Source organism: Atractosteus spatula, chromosome 6 (assembly GCF_055471065.1).
Source record: "Atractosteus spatula isolate fAtrSpa1 chromosome 6, fAtrSpa1.hap1, whole genome shotgun sequence".
Taxonomy (NCBI): domain Eukaryota; kingdom Metazoa; phylum Chordata; class Actinopteri; order Semionotiformes; family Lepisosteidae; genus Atractosteus; species Atractosteus spatula.
In genome coordinates, this window is record NC_142711.1 from 13,386,870 (window position 1) to 13,410,009 (window position 23,140).

Genomic DNA, 23,140 nt, shown 5'->3' on the forward strand with positions numbered 1-23,140 from the left:
GACATGCGAGTGACTGATATGCAGACTGCTAACACACATTCTGATGTCAAGTGTTGATTTTACCATCATCCATTTACGTTCCCTGAAATTCATAACAACAAACTACAGGAAGATCCTGTATTTCTCCTGGCTACAGAAAAAATGCAAAAATGGGTTCAACGTGTCTTCCACATGTGTTTCCAACACTAGATGTATAGAACATGATTTGATTATCCCAACGTAGCAGAAAAATGACAGTGACACTGGCATTGAGGCTTGGAATACAATATAGAACTTTAATAATATTGTGTGTTTTCCTGCTTAACCTTATGCTTTTCAATAACCCTTTCTATACTAAACTACAACATTATAAACAACAGTTTCATATGTGATGGCCTTTAATTTCTTCCGCTGAAATATTCTATGAAATTGAAAGCTTTCGATACATGAACCCTTTCTAGAATTACAGCATTATGATCCACTCTGGCCCCCTATATATTGTATGCTGTCTCAGACTATATTTTTAAAAATTTGCTTACCAGAGGTCTTTACTATCAACATACCACATATCTATTCAAAAAAGCATTAGGGTTCATCTGTTTAGGCCTTTGGCTTTTACAGAGGCAGGTTTATAATTCATCATTTGAATTATCCGCAGCCCTCTCCAGAACGAAATTACCTAACTTGTAGCAGAAAGAATACACTGGGAACATACTGATTTATTTCTCCTTAGATTTTTTTCAAAGTCTCTTAAAAAGAATTACTGGAGCTTTGAAAAGCTCCTTAGATTTATGGTTGCTATGCAGTTACTTGATTCTTCTTATCACCTTTAGTACAGCCACATGTTTTCAGAGGAAGTCTGTACAACATTGATTGGAAAGAAAACCATTTGAGAGACTGTCTCAACTTTTTTTTGGCTTCAAATATAAATAACCATACTGTTGTAGAAAATTATTTTTATTTACATTGGAAGAATTGTTCTCAAACAAAAGGACATATTGACTTTTTAAAATAATCCATAATGTTGTTTCCTTAGCTTTATTAGGATTTGTTTGGTTTAGAATATGCTGTATACTGTATATTACTGCATATGGATATGTTTAGAATATGTTGTATATAAATTTCATCTAGTTAATGCAATATTTGATGAAATGTAGCATTTCTTTTTATTTGCAGGCAGAGATCATGATTGTTCCAGTAGTCTTAAGAACTTACTGTATTGCCTTGGCTACGAGATAGAGCTAATGGGTTCCATCTGTGGTCATAGGAGACAGACCTATGTGTCAGCTGGTTTGCATTCCAACTGAGCTAGTAATCATTGGTGTTAATTAACATCTTTGATTGATCTACTTGCTTATTTCTGCATTCAGGCCCTGGTTTAAAAAATTACTGTGCTTCAAGTGTAATTTTACTAATATCTTCAGCATTCACATGTTTATGCAATCTCTTGTCTTCTTGTTTATTAAGGGTTTGTCAGTTAGGAATGTATCAAATAAATGTATAAAAACTCCTTAAAGCTTTGGATATATTTATTTTTTATATATTAATACAGAGGTCGAATTACATTTCAATACATCTGAATAAGAGAAGTTTGGAAGCTTAGAAATCAGTACAGGATCGGTACCATTTGCAATCTATTTCAATACTTTAGGAGCTGAAAGCAAATTAAATTAATATGTCTCACACACAATGTTGAAATCAATAAGGATATGATTAAGATTTCAGCTAGAACATAAACCAGAAGACATAGGTGTCCTTCAGGACACTGGTCTACAGTTTTCCTGAAGAACTAGTATTCATGCCTTTACTAGTATTTTACTTTTATTCTCAATGTTTGGGTAAGGTTTGGCATGTTCACTTTTCTTTCTCAATAACTGACTTATGCAGCTTCAGGAAACGTAGATGTGTCTTCCACCTTTACAAGAATTCTTTCCATATTTCTGTACCATTGCCATTAACATGGACAAGTCTTGAGTTGTTTTTTGTAGATGTTTTTGCCCATCCATGTGAAGAAATGTGTTGCTCTGAAATAATGTTTTAGAAAAATAAAAATCACTTTATTTTTCAAATAATTAATATTAATATATAAGAGAGAATATATAAATGTCTATGTGTGATATTTAATGTGATTAATGTGTGATATTAAAAACACCTGTTCATATCAATCAAGAAGCACGTCATGGCTTACTATGGTGATAATTTAGTAGTTGCCTGCTTACATGATTTGAATATAGATGTTCCTGAAATACCACACTAAGAAGCACTAAAGTCACTGAAGCATAGAGAAAAGCTTAAAAATAACAAAGCGCCAGACTTCGATGACATTCATCCAGGAATGTTGAAGTATGATGGTGAAGAAATCATACCAGCACTTCCCTTCCTGTGCAATAGGATCTGAGGGAATACCTGAAGAATGGATATTTTGTGTCATTACAATATTTCCTAAGACGATTTAAATAAAAGGTCAAGCTGGAAGGAAGTGAAATTTCTGTGTGTTCTTTTAAATATAATACTTTTTTTAACAAATATCTTGTTTCACAAGCAAGAGCTCATGTGCAATTCCTATATTCACATAGAGAGGAACTATTGAGGGTAGAAATGAATTTCAAAGAAGAAAAGCAATAAGTATTCTTAATTAGAAAGAGCATTTTTATTATTCTATAAGACACATGTATGGTTTAGTCAGATGATAATGTATGATTAATGATGTTGCCCCCACACTCCAACTGTTAAAATATTATTAACACAAACTCATTTATTTAGGACTAATTTTATACATTTTAAACCTGATACAAATCATTTAATTTTTTCAACATATTTTACATTTTCTTTAGCTACTGAGAACTGTTTTTTGAAGTAGCTGTTCGGCTGGGTACTTACAGTATTCATTGGCTATTTCTTGGGGCTGGGGATATTCAAATTTCATTAACCTGAAAGTGATAAGACAAATATGGGATCAACATTCTGTCCGAGATTGAGTACAGGTAGGGGTCATTTCTGAATTAGTGGCACCAGGGTATGTCCATTTGGAGCTGGCTGATGGAAGACTTTGGTTTTCTGAATACTAAGTGTCCCATGTTAACATATATCTCTGCAATATCTGGACAAATGTCTAGAGATTCATTCCTGTCAATGCACATATTTGAGCATCATCAGTATATTGGAGTTCAATGACTGTCAGGAAGGATTTATACTGTAGGGTGGAGATTAAATAAATTACTGTCCATAAAGTAAGCATTTTTCACCCTAGCATGGAGCCCATCTGTAATCCAAAGGAGAATTGCATTCAAAATATTAAAAACAGAGTTGTTGTGATGAGACACCCTTTGTTTAATCTAGTCTGGACTTTAATAATCTCTGTAACCATCTATTTCTGAGGATAACATCAACTGGATCTTGAATGATTAAACCTAAGGATACTTTAACAGTATTCTGCATAAATGTTTTACATTTGAAAAATATTAGAAAGTGATTTACTTAAGAAGAGGAAATGCACTTAATATGTGGTGGTGATATCCATATGCATGTAAAGCAATAGCAGTTTCCTCTCTGAGGCAACGGAGGCAGCAAAATCTTAAGGTATAAACACTAAAAGATATAAAATATACTACAGTGCTTAAAAGCATATTTAGATGGCAACGTCAGTTGTTCAGTGATAAGAGGATTTGTCACAATAGTTTTAAGACAAGGAAACAAAGCCTTTCTGCTTCCTCCAGTCCACTGTCTTTCCATAGTCTTCACTTGCTTTAAATTAAATTTATGTCAATCTCTTTATTGTAATGGATTCTAACTGATCAGATGTTTACAGCTTCCTACTGACCAGTAAGTCATTAACCTTCTGAAATACTGTGTGACACAACGTGACATTTCTGTTGTTCTGTTCTGTTGTGATGTCTGACAACTAACACCTTTCTCCCCTTTCTAAGGGGCAATCATTACAGACATTATGGATAGCTGCTTAAGTCTTTTGAAAACAAACTGCTTTTAAAAGCCAAATAAATGTGTTTATGGTACATGTTCATGGATATTTCACAGTACAAAACAGTAGCGTGAGAAACTAATTTATGGACATTATAAACCTACTGCTCAGATGGTTTAAGCCTATTGTTCAGGGCAATAATTCCACCCTCTTCTCATTTTTGTAATTTTGCCCCCCCAATCTCAGTTGTCACCACTGAAATAAGCCCCTCTGTTATTTCATGATGTTTGAGTTTTGCACTTCAGTCTTGCTGATTGAAAAGGTAATTATGTAAGCGGTTTGTAGTATCTTTTTTGATACAAAATAAACTCCTCAAAGTCTGTTGGTATTTTTATATAACAGAATTTTGTAAGCTATAAAAAGAGAAAAATGAATGGATAATAAAAGCTTATGAAATTGTATTGGCTGCTTTCTATCTTCAGTGGAGAAACTATGAATTAACGAATCAGGATTCAGTAGAATTACATCAAAATGCGTCCTGAAGTAGTCCGATATGAAATCAACAGACTGCAGATGCAGTGTGGCTATGCTTAAGAAGACATTACGGAAAACCTGTCTTTGTGGGAGCATAGGAAAGTGTCATTTTAGTCTGGAACAAACTAGACAACAAAGTAACACAATACAATATTAAATTTGTTCTGTACGAACATTTTAACAGTATCTTAAGACAAAGAATTAAAATACAATATTTGCTTAGTTTTAACATGCACATTTTAAAACACTTTATTAATCTTTCAAGTAGTTTTTCTTGTAGTGTTTATTGTTTCTTTGTTCCCCATGACCACAAATTATGTTTAAAATAAATGATCATGGCCCTTTAACATTCGTCTTTTTCACAATAGTTTATTTTTTGGCCATCGATAAAAGGCAAGTACATTTCAATTTCTATTTTACACCCTGGGTGTAGCCCTCAGCCTGAGTCAATCTCATCCCTGCAAGTGATCAGAGTTGAAAAGTTTTCATTTCCAAAAAAATATTAGGCCCAGGTGGGAAACATAAATAACAAAAGACACAAAACTAATGCATGGGTCACTTTTCTTTCTATTCCCCACAGCATTGTTGGTGTTGTTTGTTACTTTCATTCTAAAAGTCACCCTTTCACAGGAATGGGAATGTTGAATAACAATGAGAACTAAGCAATCAAGGTTTAGGTTATGAAAGCCTCATCTTTTAGGATTGAGAGGGGCTTCTGCTGCAAAAGAAGCTGCTGCAGCCTCTACAAATATATATTCAGTAGTACACAGATAAAACAACCACCCAGAGAGGGTTATTTAGAAACCTTATTTACTGCATCTCTTGCAGAAAATGCCCTGCCATTTAAACTGGTGAGACAGGAAGAGGACTGTTCAGGGAACATGACAGAGCAACGAGGATTGAAGATCTCCCCAAGCTGATCATTACTCATTTCAAATCTCCTGGACATTACACTGACTTGTCTGTGTGTATCCTTTTACAGGCATTAAAAGTCTATTACTCAGAAGCCAAGAATATCCTTAAACATGCATCACACCTGTCCCCTTACCTCCATTATAGACTCATTTATTTTTAGAATCTCCTTTTTAAAAATTTCAGCCTTTCACACCTCTCCCGCAAAACTTCATTTATTTGGACAGTGTCTCATATACTATGACCATTATCATATGCTCTGTACTCTGTTCTCCTTTGCTTTATATTTCTACAACTTTTCTCTCTCTCCCTCCTATTTGAAGAAAGCACAACAGCTGAATTGTGATGGTTTTACTTTTCAGTGTGGAATTAACCTCTAATTGGTTAAATGGGTTTTAGGATGGTTTCCATATACTGTGGTTAAATAGTTGTTTATTACATGTAGCTAGTATATTTATTCAACATATTCTCTTACACATTCAAATCAAATATCACTTCAGTTTTTATTTAAAAGCTCAAAACAATATTATGTGTAGTAAGGATGATTCAATATGAAAAAAAATATATTAATTGAGCAAAAACCATGAAGATCCTTAACAACTTATGAAACGAATGCCATTAAATTGAATGCGTGTTAAATTCACAATAAAACACAAAACAATGAATTTAGACTTTAAATTAAAAACACATGCATTGAAAGTATTACATTCTATTCTTGTAGATAAAATATTAAATTACTATATGAGATGCATTAAATACAGTTTACTTACTTTTCTAAAAAAATTGAAACCTAAAGAATAATAAGCGTAACAATGATCATAGGCTTTACTTGAGTTTGCAAAGTGCTCATACAGTACAGTACAAAAAGCTGCAATGTGACAAATTTAGCTTCTCAAAACAGAATGTTGTGATACACAGCTAAAAGGATAGAATTTAAATTAAAGTATTTTTGTTAAATCTGCACTTGTAAGACCTGTTAGAATATGGTGTACAACTTTAGTCACCAAGCTACAAATTTAATATTGTTGGTCTGGAATCACAACCGGTGACCAGATACATTTTATAGAATATCCTGTATTATTATTATTATTATTTTTTTTTAAGAATTGATTCTGATTAATCTTGAAAACAAAAAGTTGTTAAGGTACCTGATTGATGTGTTCACCTAAATGCATTAATAAAGTCAACATACTGGACTTTAATTTAACAGATTTAACAGTGAAACATGAGTTGGAAACTACAGAGATGTACATTTAAAACTGAGAACAGGAAGCTTTACAACACGCAATAAGTATCGGAGCATGGAAAATTAAACCAAAATTAACAAAACATCACTTATTGTCCTGTCAGGACTTGCAGATCTTGAAATTTCTGGTACTGCTAGCTCCTTACTTCATTGATCACATACTGTACAGGCTTCCTGGTGAGACCTTGTTACTCTGTTTTTCACTTTCTGTACTCTCCCCCTCATCCTCTCAATTTTTTTACATTTTCTTGAATTGTGTTTATGCTAATAATGCTAAAAATGATCTTTTCTTCTTCCCCTCTGATATTTGTTTCTCCTCCCACATCTCTATCAGAATCATAGTCATCCCATCTTGGATCTCTTGCCATCTTAAGCTCAACATCTCAAAATCTGACCTCCTTTTTGTTTCCTTCTTCTCCTTTCCCCTCTGTTTCACTTGACTTTCTCCTCTTGTTTTGTCAAATATCTTAGTATTACTCTTGGCTATTTACTCTCATTTTTCCAACATGTTTTTTTTCCCTCTGGCATGCTAACTCCTCTGTGAATGTCGCTCACGAATCTGTCCTCTCCTTGCCTACTGTTACAAACAGCTTATACCTGTTACAATCTGTGGCCAGGATATAAGTAGGACCCTATGCAATAGTTGATCAGGAATCTAACACAGGTATTAGAAAAGCCAATGTACTTAGCCAGTACTTAGCCATCCCTACTCTAGAGGGCGTTCTGACCTTTTTGTATTTTAGTTTCATCATTACATGCACCTGTTTCCTATTTTCCTCCTCACTACTTAAGTTTGGCGTCTCCGGGCTTCAGGGCTCGGTATTGGAAGATGGATGCCACAAGGCTTGCCTATTCCCTGGGCTCGCAGGTAGCCCGAGGGAAGGTCTTATTCCCTGGCGTCCTGACCATCTGGGTCTGGGGCCCGGAGCACCCGGCTCCGTTATGATTTTACTTCCGGGTTCCTGATTCCTCGTCCCTGTTCCTGTGTCTGTTTGGATGGATCTCCCGGCAGTGAACTTTAGACTGCTACCTGGTTTTCCCTTCTGGATAGTTTTGGACTTGTTTGCCTGCGCCACGCCCCTGAGCACCAGAACACTGCTATCACATTCCCCTGTCAGTCATCCTGTCCTGATCCTGTCATGTTTCCCTGTCGCCCTTCTCCAGTCTCTTCCAGATTTTACCATCTGCATAGGGTCCTCAATACACACTAGACAGGAGTCTGGACCAGCTCCTGTGATACCAATAAGCTGAATCCAATATCGTGGTCAAAACAAAGCGAAGGTCAGGGAGACAGAGATGTGGAGGATGATAGGCAGAATGCAGGTGAGGAGAATCTGAAATCGTTGTCTAAACAAAGCGAGGGTCAAGAGGCCAGAGATTTGGAGAACAATAGAATGATCACAAACGAGATATTTTGAAAATGAAGCTGCAGTTGGAAACTCAATACTGAGCATTGTGATGGAGGTAACGAGCCCTTAAATAATGTGGGAACTGGGATGTGTGGTGGTGACTGAGGAATGTAATTAATAAAGCGCCGTCATTTGCAGGAATTAGAATGTGCTTGATTGTGATTACCAGGAGGTGTGTCAATCTGACGCAAGCGTTTGTTTTTTATTACCATGGACTGTGACAATACCCTAAATACTGGTTCTCTATCTTGTTTGGTCTTCCTGCTGTAAAACTATACACCACATTTCATCCAGAATTCTGTCGCTCACTGTTTTTTTTCACCTTCCTTACATTTTCTCATGCTACTCCATTAATCCGGCCCCACCAGTTGCTTCCCATTGCCACACAAATCTGATTCAAAATTCTGGTCCTTGTCTACTACTGTCACATCGCATTTTGCAAACTCAAGAACAAACTGAAGTCAGAACACCCCAAGAACTGGCAAGAACTCAAAGTGGCTGCAGCAAAGCATCTCAAATGATTATACAGAGTTTAGTGACTTTAATGGGCAACAGAATTCATGCAGTTATTGACATATGGAAATGGATAAGCAACCAAACACGTACTTTTATAGTAAATTTATCCCAATAACTATTACCTATTGCATAAAAACAAGAATGGTTTTGTTCCAATCTTACTAAATGTATGAATGATAATATAATATTAACTTCATGTTAAGTGGCTAATACAATAATCACCATAGCCTGATACTCACTGAACACATAGCTTCTCTGTATATCTGTGATGGGGATAGGATTAGATTTTTATATATTATTTTGTGAGAAACAAAATTGAAGAATTGTTAATTCTAGGGCTTTAAAGATGTAAGAAAAATACTGCATAAACAGCACAAGAACAGTAACTGTGTTACACGATGTGCAAAGGTCTATCATCATATCTGAAAGGTGATGAAAACATTATTTTAATGGGGGGGAGGGAGTGAGGGAGAAGGAGATAGTGCAGCAATACAGAAAAATCAGAACAGCTCAGCCAGCACAAGTGAGTTGAGCTCTATGCCAGAGTGCTTCATTTTGATAAGATAGATCTGACAGAGAAAGAACACAATTTAAAAACTATTCATTGGAGGAAGAAAGAAATAAGCATTTGCTCCAGGAGATGCTTAATGTAGGTCTATTAAAACAAAAACACGAAGCATACAAATGCACGTAATTGTATTATAATGTCGATTTACATCTGTAAAATGGCATTTGGACAGTTAACTTCACCAATTCTGAAAACCAAACAAAACTGGATAACTCTCATGGGACAATTTTCTAAAGTTAACTTATAAACACCTTAAGCCCAAGCTCTGCACTAACAAATAAATTAGGTACTGTAATACCCTGAGAGACAGAATCATAGAAAATAGGTACAGTACAGAAATGAAAATATAGAGGGGAAGCACCCACTATACAAGATATGATTCAGATGATGGCCAACTTTATGATTATGGGTTTATGAAGAATTGTTTCCTGTTTTCTGAAGAATTAGAATAATAAATTAACTACAACATACATGAAATAAATTTCTGTACTCAAACAGGAACACAAAAAAGGAAAATAATGTGTGAAACAAAAAGTGAGGAACATGATGCAAGCCTATTGAGGATCACAAACAGGATAAGAAAAATAAAGGAAGAGAACAGAAACCTGGATAAATACACAAAGAGATGAAGAGAGAGAGAAGGTAATAACTTTAAGGAGAATAAAAGAAAAGAAAACAGAAACCATAAAAATGACAGGGGTGAAAGGTAAGCCTTTCTCTGGCACTTTGCTCTTAAAGACTCATTTGTAAGGTTTTCTGTTAAGCCAGTCAAAGTTGAAAGTGGCAGTTTAAATTCAAACTCATGTTCCTGAAGTTGTCATGGTAACCAGACCCACGACAGGCAGCAGGGAGGTGCAGTATCCCATAGAGCTGAGAAGCTCAGAGAACAGGAAGTAGCACAAGCTCAGCCCTGAGACCGAGACAGGCCCATGTACGTCTATGTGGACTGTTCACATGCAGTAACACAAACATAGTAACCTCATCCTTTACACAGAGCACCTCACAGCCTGCCATAGTGATTGTTGAATACTACACATATAAAGAGAACAGGAATCAACTATATAAGACAAATTATCATAGAAGGAGACTTAGACCCAGACAACACAGTCTTAACTATCAGCATATTCTACATACTATTAACGTAATATATGCTATCAACTGAACTATACTGATCCAAGGGAGTGAGGCCAACCTGAACCGATTCGAGAACATTTGTTTTCCCATGTGAAAGAGGAGGTGAAGAAAAGAAAAAATCTTGGAACAACAGAAAAGTAGATTCGTCTGCAGACACAGCATCAGCTACACATACTGCCAACCAGTACACCAGCCTGAATCATCTGGACCTAAAGTTTTCAGAGATGAGGGAGCACACATTGCCCGGGCAATCTCCTCCCAGTGAATTCATAGTGAAGTAAGCCAGCTGAAGAGGGAGCAAAGTGGAGCAAAGTGGCTGCCTGCAAGCTAATAAATGATATTGTAGACCTGCTGCTCTGAGAACAGAGAAGGAAATGTAGTAAAGAGATCAAACACTCATTACATGGCTACTGAGCCTGAAGGAACTGTTTTCACTTCCAATAGTCCACATCCGCCACCACCATTACACACTGACACACCTACTGACACTCAGTCCACATATTGTCAGACCTGGATCCTGGCAGTAAATTTGAAAATACAAGCAAAAGGCATGGTCATTTAAAAAAGGGCAGATCTCAACAAAGCAGGTACCAGTTAAATCTACATAATAGTGCCTTAAAATATACTCTGGGTTACAACTGTCTTAGCCAGATGATCAGTGCTTTTGCATGCAACAATTTGTTTTGACCTACTTTTTTACTTTCATTTTATTAAGGCTTTACTTTTAATGCCCTTCATTTCGATATACCATTTTTGATCTTGAATTTCAGAGAGCAGAAGAGAAGGGTGCCCAGCAGAGAGAAAGGTGAATGTTGAAGTCACCTAGCAAGACTGAAGTGGAGAGAGGGAAGTTTATCAAGACCTGAACAAAATTAATACAACGGCACACCCTGTGCATGTATACTGTGGTGACAGCCTTGAACAAAATAAAGGCACAGCCACTTTTAAGATGTCATAATGTACAGAAAAAAGGTGGCACTCACAGATGGCCAGAAGCCACCTTTATCAAAAACAGTAACTCTGAAAGACAGAGAGCTTCCCAGACAGTACACTGCAGCAGCCATAGTTACACACACACACTGAGAAAAAAAGAGGGACAGTTATACAGTGGACTACAACAGAATTACAGAAAACTACATTTACCGCATGTCTATTAATAGTCTCCATGACTCCATATCTTTTCAGATATTTTAACTGGGTTATGTATTTGATATTACAAATGTATTGATTTAAGTAATCTCCATAGTTATGATGTATTTCTTGCATATTGTCAGTATACTATTTTTAAGAAGCTTAATTACATGTCAAAGGCTTACAGTGCAGTCTTGCATAATAGACATAATGACACTGCATGCAATCTTATACTTCCCCTGCCAGTACAACTAAGCTATATAAAGAGTCTGCTCATGCAGAGATCAATTCTCAATGGAAATAAACAGTTGAGAGCTGAGTACAGTTTCATGTTTAGTTTTTGAGTTATTAAATATCTCATTAATGAGTGAAAAACCTTTAATTTAAACAGATATATACTGTAAAGTAGGTACTGTAGTTTTGTAAATTTTAAAAGATATTTAAAAAACAGATCTCCTGAAGATTATTAAGATTCTAATTCTGGTCTGCTATCAGTCCCCCAAGCAAATCTACACTCTACAGGTGACAGGTCCTTTTCCTGTTATGCCCCAGAACACTGGAACTCTATCCCTAAGGATAGTCACCTTCCCTAAACTCTTTCAAATCCAAACTCAAAACCTTCTTCTTTCGAAAAGCCTTTACTTAACTGGTTCTGTTATATACCCCTTTGCTCCTACTGTATTCAGTACCCCCATCTACTGTTTTCTCTTATTTTGTATTTTCATCGTATATACTGTTTTTTTGGTTGTAGTCATTTTGTAAAGCACTTTGAGAAGCCACCTTTAAAGGTGTTGCATAAAATAAAGTTTATTATTGTTATTAATTCCATGCACACATGTTCAGATCATTATTAGAATTTTATCCAAACAACTGAATACAGAATAATTGTATTCATTTTGTCAATATGTTTTATTTATTTAATTAACAAAATAAAAATAATGATTATCTGTTAATTTTTTCAACTTTACTCTGGTCAAAATTTTGCAATGTGTTTCCAGCCTGGCCTCAGCTATGGACTTTAATTTTTAATCTTGAGGAACAAATGTGTAGTAAAATATACACATACTGTATGATATCATTTTTACTAATTTTTTAAATAAAATAATAGCTGTCAAAATGGCCATATTAATTAATAAAAAAGAGAAAAAAAGAGCAGAACCACCTCAGAAAATCTATTACGTTTCCATTAAAGCCATTAAAAGCTTTTTGCTACCTTCGGCAGACAGAAATACTGAACCTGAACATGTGGTAAAATGTGCATTTTTATCTCCCCTATTTGTTCTCCAAGATGTAAACAAAAGTCAATGCTCATGCGTCCTTCTTGTAACTGAAAATGTGTTCCTCCTTCAATGGTAAATTAAAAATTAAAAACAAACAAGATGTTTCCAGAGCCAAGTTTAGAACTGCATTCAAAATTTCAGTGAGAGCTACAGTAATTTTTCTGGTTTTCAATAGTGTTACCACTGCTCATTTTGAATTTAGTAATGCAATACACTAATCCTGACAGTCAAACTATTGTGTCCAATGGCAAGAAATATTTTTGAAAATTAGACAGATTTCAAGTTGAAAATACTGTAATACTGTTGCAAATACTATAATACTGTTAAAAATACTGTAATACTATAAGATTACAGCCTAATAAAAACAAAGCTCATCTGGCTTTGACAAATAAGATTGTTGATGGAGAAAAGCTGCTTAAAGATAGAGATCAATATGAGCATCAAAATGTTGTGAAACAATATGATACGACAGTCATTAGAAAGGAAACCTGTAACTATCAAATTGCTGACTTCAAAACTCATTGTGAATTATTAAAAGTAGAATCCCCAAACTACTTTTAAAATTGTGATGCACATCTATGCAGTGCAGACAATGTATAAACCGCAGCTGAAAATGACAGATATCTAAGTTCATTTGTTCTGATGACTGGAGTGAATCAGAGACAGATTGCACAATTGCTCCTGTTGACACCCCAGGTAGGGGTAGGGTTAGCATTCACACACTATTGAGACAATATTTAAGCTCAGATGGATTTAGGCCCCAAGTCAAGTTTAGGACGAGTGATTTCTAGCTCTTATCTGAATTTCTTTTCGGAAACTCCGTGCAGTAATTGTATCCCAAAACTGAGTCGGTAGGATCAAAATTTGTAACCAAGCATTATTGAATCTTATTTACTTGCAAGAGCTTTGGTCAATGGTCTCAATTGTTTCCCACTCATACCTTTTGGTTTGGGGAACAAGTTAAAACCCAATGCACAGAGAGGTTCAGATATAGATCGTGGAAATCCTCAGATGACACCCCAGGTAGGGTTAGGGTTAGCATTCACACACTACTTAGACATAATTCATGTTTAAAGGCCATGATCATAATGATCTTTGTCTGCATCTTCACAGTTCTGAAACTTCTCACCTTTTACAGGAAGACATCTAAAACCAAAATTATCCTGAAACTGGGATCACACCTTCCCCCTTTCCGACAAACATCATTTCTTCATCTCTTCATTTGCAGTTGACTTCACAATTTTCTTCCAGTTCTCCCCGAGTGTTGATACTGCCCACTTCCTTTCAACTACCCTGTGTTTTGTTCTCCCATGGTCCATTCATTTCCCATGCCAGTTTCTCCCTCTCTCCCTCACACTTGAATAAGGCTCCACAGCCAAAATGATCTGTCTCTTTTCTTTTTCTTTCAGCAAACCTTTACCCATTCTTATGGATAAAGGTGCATATAAGACTATGCATATTCTTATGTTATACTACATCTTCACTTTACTGTATCTTTTATAGTGTTGATTCTTAATTCTACTAAAGTCCAGTCTCTACATCAGACAGAAATCACATTGAAACAGCAATATAATTTACAGACTCGTGTTATTATTAAGCAGGTATTTTGACATTGATTCTCTTGAAATTAATTTCTGCTGTATATTTTGTCAATGTCTATTGTGGTACCATGGGGGTAGTTGACACCACATTGGGCATGGTCAGGCTCCCATTCTCCCCTGTCACACCCCTTTATAAGCTCTTTTGGGTTCCTTTTCTTTATCTTACACACACTCTTCTCCAAGAGTGGTGATCGCACTGACCCCCTCATCAAGGTAACAGGATACATGACTCCACATTCCGTTACTTCCGGGCCCATTAACTTCAGAGTCTCAGGTTCACCAAGTTCATCCTGTTGTCCTTGTTGCTAGGAACCTCTTGCTCTCAAACACCAACACAGAGCCTCCTGCTCCTACTCCATTAGGTCACCATTTCACACTCAACCAATGCCTCGGACTCCCAGGTCCACCTCTAGCCCTGACGTCATCTTCCCAATACCACTAGGTTGGGTTACACAAATACACACTACCTACATCATCGAGTCTCTTCAGCACTACACACCATGCCGAGACCCAACACACTGTCCCTCTCACACACTCACAACCTTTCTGGCACCTCACCCTCACACCCTTATGTTGTGAACTCACAGCGGCCAGCACACCTCACATCATGCCCAGCCACCACTGTGTTATATCTACACAGCCGCCAGCACACCTCACTGTGCCCAGCCACCACTGCACTATCTCCCAGAGGCTGCTGCTAGATAGAGCTCACTCACTTCCCTGATACCAATGTATTTCCAGGGGGAGGGTCCCTCTACCACACAACCCACTCTGGTCCACGCTCACAGACTCGCTAAGCTCCGTTTCACTCTTTTGCTTGCAGGCTATTCATCTCACAATCCCCTCCGGAATTACTGTTCTTCTCTACCCCCTCATGGGGTTACTACAGCGGCTAATGAAGTCTTTGCTCACTCATACTGTACATGGCGGCACGCTCTTCTAACATCGCCCCGACTAGTGGTGTCTCACACCCGCTACTGTCATGATTCAGCCCGGCTCTCTCACAGCAGAACCTCCGTGTTTATTCTCTCACGACTGCAACAACCGCAAAACTGAAATCCTGCTGGATCTTTCCCCCTTTAGGAAGTATTCAGGCTAGTTTTAAACCACTTCTACACCTGCCATCCATTCGCGTATTCACGTCAGGTGTGGTTTCCACGGCAACGGGTCTCACTTAATTCGGGGCTCCGCCCCCTACACCAGACACTCCCTGCATTGCACCACATTATACACAGTAATAGAATGTATTTTTCAGGGTTTTATAAGATCAATAATTGCTTTTTTTTTTGTGGCAGAACATTACTAAAATCACATTTCAATTCCACTGTGGTGTAATTAACAGCTGCAGTATTTGAACCAAAGACAAAATTGGGATATTTCTGACACTCAGGACTAAGTATTATCGATCTCCACACTTGCTTTTCTAATAGTGATAAATGTTTCTTGCTTTTTCAATCAAGAGTTATCAATGACATATTCACATCTGTTTCGTATGCTCTACTTGAAAGCAGAGTGAACTTCAATCAGTAATTCTGCATTATCTTTTAAAATGCCAGCCTAAAGTCCCTGAATAGACTTTCTGAAAGAGGGACAACCAAACTCTCTTGGTTCTTTCCCAGATTGGTGTTTTGTTTTGCCACTGAATTGCCTCTTTATGTTAATATGCTTATTGTCTTAATAAGACAATTAAAAAGCGTTTCCTCATTAGCTTAAGTAAATTTGATTGTGATCCATTTCATGTCTCATGAACATTCTTTCCCATATAGAAAAAAAAGTGTTTTCCCTCTGTATCTTTCCAAACAAAGCAAGAACAACTAAGGTGGCTTTTCTACTAATGACTTTATATTGTAATAGTCAGTCTGAATTAGAATCAAAGAGGATCATCAGTTCTTCACATAATGTGATGCAATGTTTGGGTTTACAGAGAAAACAAACAGCATACTCATTATGACCTTGAATTGCCTTTTCAAGTTGGCATTTCCAAGGGGGGCTCTTCAAAGCATATTAAATGCATCTTATTTTGTGAAAATAATCAGAAAATTAGAAACACAAATGTGAGGATTCATTTTTTCACCATTAGTAATTCAATATTCTTTTTACTTTTTCATGCAATTAATAAAATAGAATAAGTAAACAAAAAATTAACCATTTATATATTCATGCGGGCTGCATGATAGTGCAGTGGTTAGCATTGATGCCTCATGGCGCTGGGGCCCACGGTTCAATTCTGGACCCCCTGTCCTGTCTGTGTTGAATAAAAGATGGTTACAAAATGAAAGTATGTATCCATGTATGAAATCCATACAAATTAAGTTTCATACTTGATTATTATTTTAACATCATGGATAGCCATTCAAAACTCAAGCTGCTTCTCCACATACAAGGCATGTGTGTGTGATAGGCTAACCTAACCTGTTTGCAGTGGTGGGCTAGCTTACGTTGCCTGCAGTCTTAGCACTGCTAGGTTCGCTTTTTCTGACAGTGTTTAGCAGCTGCTGCTAGTCATCCCAGTTTCTTCACCAGGCTACATTTTCTTTGACACTGCCATATTTTCGCTACAGATACTGGACTACTGGACCCATTTTTCCAATGTGTTGAAAGTCTGCTTCTGATAACTGCAGGCTATCCCTTTGTAGCCTGTGCATTGGTACAAGGATCTGTCCTTTCTGTGACCCCATAGACTGCACACTCTTTCTGACTTGCCTCCTGACTAACCCTTTTTGTTTTCAGATTTGACATTCACGGACTGGCTCCTGCTTGTGGACCAATGAAATGGCATCATTTTTTACATTCACCGCCTCCCTATGTCCTGGAGACCTCCAACTTCTGACGAGCCCTGGATATGTAGCTACACAACAATTACAGACCCATGGCCAAATGAATCTTATGTTTCTTCTGTACCTTTTTGAAAACTGCTCCCTATCATCACTGCCACTCTTCTTTCGCTTGGGGTTTCACTTGGAGTCAAAAACTGTTCTCATTCGCATACTTGTACGTTAGTGGTATTCATTATACAGTATATAAATTCCATAAACCTTTATTAATATTTTACCAGGGTTTCTACAGTATTTGTAGTGAATTTGTAATGCACCACTTGCATTTCTTGTTATTTAAACTCATTTTTAACCTCAAATTACTGTACCACCATTTCAAAAATGCAGGACCTGGAAGGCCAGTTGTACACCCTTTATGAGATTATATTCCAGTATCTCTTTCTCTACCTGTGTCACTTACTTGGATCACTTGAGAGTATCTCAGAACTAAATTTCCAGTCATTTGTTACAACTACGTTAATCTTGGACAGCTATTCCTTTCGACCCACTATGTTTCTGCAAATCGAGAGTGAGTGACATGCCACTGGGTACTACAGTATGCCACTTCCTCAAAGCACTAAAGAAGCTACAGTAAATTCAGTGCTGAATGCTCTACCAGACATTTTTTTGATTGGCACTGTGTTCTTCAATGATCCTTGAGGAATTTTATTTAATCCTGTTTAATCCCTTGAGCACTGCTCCTCCAAAGTTATTTCAAAGTGAATTTCACACCAAATCTTAACCCAATCATCTTTAAGCTTGCCCACCATCTTCTAAAAGTGAGGATTCTGCTTCAGCATTACAGGGTTCTGATTTTTCCCTTTCTTTACCCTGATTCAAATATAATTCTCTATAATTCTCAGGAGCAGCATTTTCTTAATCTTCCCTCTCTGGTCAGTTTGGAAGTTCTACTAAAGCTTGCTTCAAAACTTTAATTTCCAATTTAGGTGTTCACTTTGTTCACTGCATCATCATTCACCTTGTATCTTTTTCTTCTTTTTCTTAACTGAAAAATTCAGCATTGTCAGGTTTCTCTTCTCACGGCTGTTTCCCTTTGGATGGGTTGCTGTTCTTCTCTCAATCAACTCATTTTCAAGAGGTAAAGTCAGAAGTGACATTTAAGAAATAGGCATGTACTTGGCAATTTTAAAAAGACTCACTTCAAAGTGTGAATTTTCAGATGTGTGTCAAAACATTTGAAAGGATATTAGTGACACGGGATATGCAAGACATCAAATATAATGAATGCTTTCTATTTTTTATTTTACAGAGTTAAAGTAAAATACATTCTTATGAGATATAATCTACATCTATGGAGCTTATTTAAAATAACAGTTTCAGGGATAGACAAGTTATACCAACACAGATTATAGTGGCCACTCAACATTGAATGCTTTCAACTTATTAATTATATTAAAATAATAATAGAACAGTCCAGTAGCCAATGATGAGCAACACCAGTAAAGAATTATGCAGATTGGATAACCAAGTCAGGTATTTGAAGCCCACATTAGTAATGTCATAAAAACAGTCTTTTATCACCTCAGAAATATTGCAAAAGTGCAGGCTTTTCTCTCACAGGTAGATATTGAGAAGCTAATGCATTCTTTTATAACTAGTAGGACAGGAGTTAAGGGCATCACAGTCTGCTGACATTTTTAAACCTAATCTTAAAAAACACCTTTTCAGCCTGGCTTTTATGCAAGGGTCAAATACCTTTTTAGTGATTTCTTTTATCTCATTTTCATAATAACCGTGAAAATGTTGGCTCATGTTCTCATATTTCTATGGCATCATTCTCATCTTGAGACGGTGTTTGGTGTTTGCAGTTTCTGAAACTCTTTAAGGATTCGTCAAGTCTGGTGTACTTTAGGGCTCGATACTGCCCCCTCCTACTTTTTAGCTTTACATGTTTCCACTTGGTCAGCTTTTAAGATCACATGGCCTCAACTGTCATGCTTACAATACTCAAATCTACAGTACATCCAAACCAAACCTGACACTAATGTACCTGTCTCTGTTCTTTCTAAATGCATCTCTGACTAAAAACATGGATGACTCAAAATTCCCTTCATCTAAACTGTGACAATACTGAAGTCATGCTTATTGGCACCCCCCCCCCCCCCATCAACTTTGTAAAGCCAATGGTGTAACTCTATCTGTGGATGGTAGTGTACTTGAGTTTCAGTCAAAATTGAAAAACCTGGGGGTGAAATTTGACTCAGGCTTGACATTCGACCCACATGTGCAGGATATCATCAAAACATCATTCTTTCACCTCATAAATATCAGCAGACTGCATTCTACTGTATGTGATCACTAAGTGTTGCTGAAAAGCTGATCAACACATTTGTCTTCTCCTGAATTGACTACTGTAACGCTCTACTCGCTGGGGTTTCTAAACCTACATTGAACAATGTCCAGTATGTCCAAAATTCTTCATCCAGAATCCTGACCAGGTCTTGTGCAAGTAATCACATTACTTCTATCCTGGAGTCCTTGCACTTTCTTCCTGTCAGGTTTCATGCCGACCTCAAAGTCCGAATGCTAACCTATAAGATTCTGCATGGCTTGACACAGTACCTGTCTGAGCTACTATCACCCTACTTCCAACCTCACAACCTTCATGCTTCTAATTCTGGTCTCCTATCTGTCTCCCAAGCCTGTCTACACTCTATGGGTGATAGGGCCTTCTCCTGTTATGCCTCAAAGCTCTGATATCAGAGGATATCAAAGAGTCACTTTGCCTTAACTCTTTCAAATCTAGAGAACCTAGAGAATTAAAAAGCTTCTTTAGAAGGGCCTTTACTTAACTGGTTCTGTTATATACCCCTTTTGTCCTACCATATAGAGTACCATTTACTGTCTCCTCTCATTATTCTCATTATGCATCTTCATTGTGCATATATGTGTATTTTTCTGTTGTTCTGTAAAGCTCTTTCAGAAGCCACCTTTAAAGTCGGTATATAAAGTTTATTATTATCAGGCGGAGCCAGCCAGCAGCCATATCACCCTGCAGCTGCAACCTACCCACTAAAGCTAATCAGGGTTAAGCCTGGTCAGTATCTGGATGGAAGGCTTCCTGGGAAGCTATGGTTGCTACTTGGAAGTGGTGTTAGTGGGACCAGCAGGGGGCACCCACGCTGTGGTCTGTGTGGGTCCTACTGCCCCGGTATGGTGGTGGAGACACTATACTGTAGTGGTCTCCGTCTTTCAGATGAGACGTTAAACCGAGGTCCTGACTCTCAGTGGTCATTAAAGATCCCAAGGCATTTCTCAATAAGAATAGGCAGTTAACCCGGTGTCCGGGCCAAATTTTCCCCCTCGGCCTTTACCATGGACTCCAAATTATCCCCATGTATGATTGGCTTGCACTTGCCCTGTGATGGGCTGGCACCCTGTCCAGGGTGTACTTGCCTTACACTCGTTGCTTGCCGGGTAGGCTCCAGCTTCCCGCAGCACAGTATGGTATAAAGCGGTTTGGTAAATGACATGACATGACATGACATTATCAGCAGAGTCTCTATTCTGTCTTGTAATTCATCTAGTGCTGTGAAGATGAGATATAGGTGATTACTGATACCACCTATGTAAGGGTATCAGAATAACTCCGGGTATAAGCCCCTATCTTGACAATGACCTTGCCTCGGGTTTTTGCATCTCGAGTCTCGTTTCCTTTGCCCTTTCAAGTATGTCCTGGTTTTTTAATCTCCTTTGTTTTGTCTACAGCTTTTGGATCTTCCCTGTGTTTTACATACTCTCTCACTGTCCATCGACCCTGCCTGTTTGACCACGTCCTGGACAGGTTCCTGTACCTTGAAACTTTGCCTGTTTTTTGACTCTCTTTGACCCTTCCCTGCTTGACAATGGCTTCCGATTCCGATTGAAACTTATCTGGCTTGTTTGCTTCCAGCAAACCTCGCCTATGGATCCATTCTCCTTTCTCCTGGTTGCTACAACCGTCAGCTCAGTTTTCACAATTTTATTATCTTTTTTTCATTATATCTTATCATGTATAATATTTTTTATATGGATTCATTTTCCATCAATTTATTAATTATTATTTCATCTTCATTTAATTGTCAAGCATCTTGTACCTTTGTGTAAATTTGCACAAAAGGGTCTGTATAAATAAAAATTTGACTCAATTCAGGATGCCTCCTATGGCAGAATTGTAACATGGGATAACCTAGTGTAACAGTGTGGGTTTTCCAGGCTGCCTTTTCATGGGCTGGAGGGTCGATACCTCGAGAGGAGGTAGAGAACTGGTGTGTAGTCACTCAATGTAGGGCTCTTCACTCCCGCGAGCTAGCACAAGCTGTGGCTTTCTAAACAATTATAGAATCTTCTCTAAGGAGTTTTTAAAGATTTAGGGTTTTTTCGTAGCTTTGCAGCTGAAGGCTTGGTTCTTGGATGAACACAGAGGAATCGCGCGAGAATGTAATATAGGGTTTTTAATTAGGAACCCAGGTGGATGCTGATATACATTCTCACGCGGTAGTTAGGGAGAGAGAACAATTTAGAGGGCTGCCTTGGTGGTGTTAGGGGCCCTCTAGTGGTGAACGTGGGGAAATCCCTTTCCACTGTGTCACACTAGGAAATCCACTTATAAGGGAGGTCCCGCCCAGGCTCTGTCTCTGGAATTGTAGAAGCAAGACTGCCTTGAGTGAGCTCCACCTTCCAGTTCCAGCAGCTCAGTTACACTCTTTGAGGACTGAAGCTTATCAGGTTGTTTTTTTTTTATATTGCAGACATTTGTAGTAGATTTAAAATAGAAGAGCTATCTTTATATTTGATAGATTTTTTTCCCCTTTAATACCACCAAGGCAGAGCTTGTATCTTCGGGATACATTTTCTGGTTTAGTGGAATGTTTCTCCCAGATGAACAGAAAGGTTATCATGTATAGGGTTTTCTGGTAGAAACCAGAAATACTACCAGCATCAGTTTGCATTAAGGTTCATCTGTCTTTGGGGGGTGGGGCAGGGGGCGTGAATAAGGGTAGCTTTGCAGTATAGATGGCTAGGATTCAGAGACTTGTAATCTTTATAAATTTGATAATATTTGTATTTGTGCTAAGCTTGTAATTACTGTGTTGACAATAAGCCTTCTCTAAAGTTACTTACATTAAATGATATCAGAAAAAAACATTTGGATGCATTCAGAATAATTTCCAACTTTAAGAGGAGTTTTTAAATTTATTAAAATTGGTGTCAGGAGATATATCATAATTAGCATTCCCCTGACATATTATCCTAAAAGACTAATAATATTCATAAAAAACCAAAATCCATTAAAATTAAACAAATTATTTTAATTTCAAGACTATATGGCTCTATGTATATAACAGTAGTATATAGTGTTATTGTTCAATACAACAGTATACTGTATAACAATAGCATGCATTTGCATAATTGGATCTCAGCTGAAAATCTTATGAATACTACATATAATTTTTTTGAAAATAATTAAAATGTTAATACTTAAGGTAAAACTGAAACGTATTTAACATCACATCCCACTAATCATTTTGGAAAAAAAAGTTTTAAAAAGTCATCAGAATTAAATTAATATGTAATATGTAATACGTTTTAAAGGGAAATTCTTCATTTCCACTAAAATAAGTCATTTAACCTCCAGCACATCTCCTTCAGATGAAAAATATAAATTCAAAATGTCTTGAAGGTATACACAAATTCAAAAATTAATTACATACAGTATTAAGCATAATTAAATAATACTTTTAACATTTAAGAAATTAGTAAATAATCTAGGTTCATGTTATAGTAACTGTATGTCTACATCTGTAGTTATCTCATTATAATCTGTACTGGATTTGAGAAATAATGTCTTTGGTATCTTTGTTAAACCAGGGGAGATTATAAAATTCCAGGCAGCAGGGAACCTTTATCCCCTGCTGTGAGAATTCATGAGACAGTTTTAACATCAATAAAGCAAACTAACACTTTCCTTTCTCCAGTATTAATTTAAAGCAGTAGTCACTAAAAAATAACTTGAAACACTGATAATGAAAGTTGCACCTGTCAGTTAGGTAACAGAACTATGAGTCTTATGACAGCAAAACTGAGGTAGGATATAC

General features: G+C 37.1%; 1 non-coding gene across 1 annotated transcript; it reads left to right on the plus strand.

Moving 5' to 3' along the window:
* The first annotated feature begins 361 nt into the window (after positions 1-361).
* On the plus strand, positions 362-430 carry LOC148831844 (small nucleolar RNA SNORD36). The gene has a single exon (XR_016091284.1). It is a non-coding gene; the product is annotated as a small nucleolar RNA SNORD36 (small nucleolar RNA).
* Positions 431-23,140: the final 22,710 nt, after the last annotated feature.